The 2214-nt window shown below is 36.6% G+C and overlaps 1 protein-coding gene across 1 annotated transcript in view; it reads left to right on the forward strand.

Annotated features, from left to right (window-relative positions):
- LOC106876666 (uncharacterized) overlaps positions 1–2214 on the forward strand; it is a 143397-nt gene that overhangs the window by 15976 nt on the left and 125207 nt on the right. The window lies entirely within an intron of this gene.

A 2214-nucleotide genomic window follows, 5' to 3' on the forward strand; every position in this document is an offset into this window, starting at 1 on the left:
TTATTATTATTATTATTATTATTATTATTTTCATATACACACAACATATTGGACTGTTGAGAAAAAAAACCTTACATCGGGCTGCAACAAGTAACCTTAGATGTCAAGAACCCTCCTAAGTATCCTAACTGTTCCTAATAACACTGTTTTCTGGAGGTGTACTAAACTGGGGTTTATGCCTATTTCCTCTATCCATCTGTTCTGATCTTTAGGGATAGCTCCCAATGCACCTATAACTACTGGGATAATTTTATCCGCACTTTCCATAGTCTATGTAATTCAATGGTTAGGCCCTGATACTTTGCTATTTTTCTATACCTCTCATTTTGATTGTTTCATCATTTGTGACTGTATCCGGCACTTTCTATTCTCTTTATCTACTACTACTAAACCAGGCCTTCTAGCTTCTATTGCTCTGTCAGTTTGAATGTTAAAGTCCCACAACATTTTGTTTTTCTTACTTTCTAGTACTTTACTAGGTTCATGTTCATACCATTTATTAGAATGTTCAAATCCTAACTTTCTACATAACTCCCAGTGGATTACTCTCCCCTAGATTGTCGTGTCTTTTCTTGTATTCTTTCTGTGCCAGCATGCTACATTCACTTACAATGTGAGTAACGCTTTCCTCTTTTGATTTGCATAACCTACATTGGGAATATACTTGGTTTTTGTCTATCTTGATTTTTATTCAATTAGTCCTTAATGCTTGATCTTGTGCAGCTGCTAACAAACTTTCTGTCTCCTTTTTCAGCCTTCCTTTCTGCAACCATAGTCATGTCTCACTGCTACTATTTGATGAAACTATCTTTGGGAATCTACCACGCAATACCTTCTGCCAGTCAAATAATTTCTGTTCCTTTTTCTGGTTTTTAACTTCGTTTGGGTTTTTGTTTTCTCTATGTCTTTGTGGAAACTCTAGCAGCTTTTAATAAACTTTCTTCATTATATAAGTCTATATTTACTCTAGCTAACTCCACACAATCTACTACTGATATTGACCCACTTTTGCCTTCCTTTCTAGGTAAGTATAATCTTGCTACCCCTGCCCTTGGGTGGAGTCCTCCATTCATATTGAATTCCTTCCTAGTTCTGTCTAGCTTTGCTAGTTCAGTTTTTGTCCAATCTACAAAGGCTGCTGAGTAACTAAGTAATGATGCTTCCCAAGTATTTACAACCTTCACTAGATTATTATTATTATTATTATTATTATTATTATTATTATTATTATTATTATTATTATTATTATTATTATTATTATTATTATTATTGTTCAGTAGTTTTATTTTTATAACGTGCTTTCACTTCACTACCGAGCGCAGCTCTGTGCGCCTTGGGTATGTGCTGTGGTGCTCTCATGTTTACTGTATTGAAAGTGTTTTGCGTAGAATGTGTGCAGTACCCAGTAGTGCAATTTTCTGTATGTTATATATATTTGTAAGTCCTGGTGTTTTTGTTATGTATTTGTCTGAATATTTTTTTATTATACCTAAGGCACCTACTATGATAGGAATTGTTTCTGTTATTTATTATTATTATTATTATCATTATTATTTAAGATGTCACACAGTATTCAATACTGTGATCTTGTAGGTCGAAGATATTGTGTGTACCGGGGGTTTGTACTGTCTGTCAAGTCACAACAAGGACTTCAGACAGACAGTACTTTACGCAGTATGCGTGCAGTTCCAATACACCAAGATTGTAGGGTATCTCTAAGGGTTTTCAGATGTTTTTTTCGGATTGGGTGGTATTGAACCCAATGCTCCGATGAAAACAGGAACAACCTTTATGTTTGACTCTCGTGGCTTCCACATCTTGGTGATCTCATTTCTCAAGTCTCCATATTTATCAGTCTTTTCTCTTTCTTTCATGATAATATGTTGGTCTCCTGGCACTGCCACGACGATTATTAGGCAGTCTTGTTTGACTTTCCTAAAGTCTACTATATCCAGCTTTTGGTGCTTTAACACCTTGTCTGTCTGAAAGTCAAAGTTCCAGAGGATCTTTGCCTGGGGCGGCGAGCTGGCAGAATCGTTAGCACGCCGGGCGAAATGCTTAGCGGTATTTCGTCTGCCGTTACGTTCTGAGTTCAAATTCCGCCGAGGTCGACTTTGCCTTTCATCCTTTCGGGGTCGATAAATTAAGTACCACTTACGCAGTGGGGTCGATGTAATCTACTTAATACCTTTGTCTGTCCTTGTTTGTCCCCTT

This window comes from Octopus bimaculoides, chromosome 3, assembly GCF_001194135.2.
Source record: "Octopus bimaculoides isolate UCB-OBI-ISO-001 chromosome 3, ASM119413v2, whole genome shotgun sequence".
Lineage (NCBI taxonomy): Eukaryota > Metazoa > Mollusca > Cephalopoda > Octopoda > Octopodidae > Octopus > Octopus bimaculoides.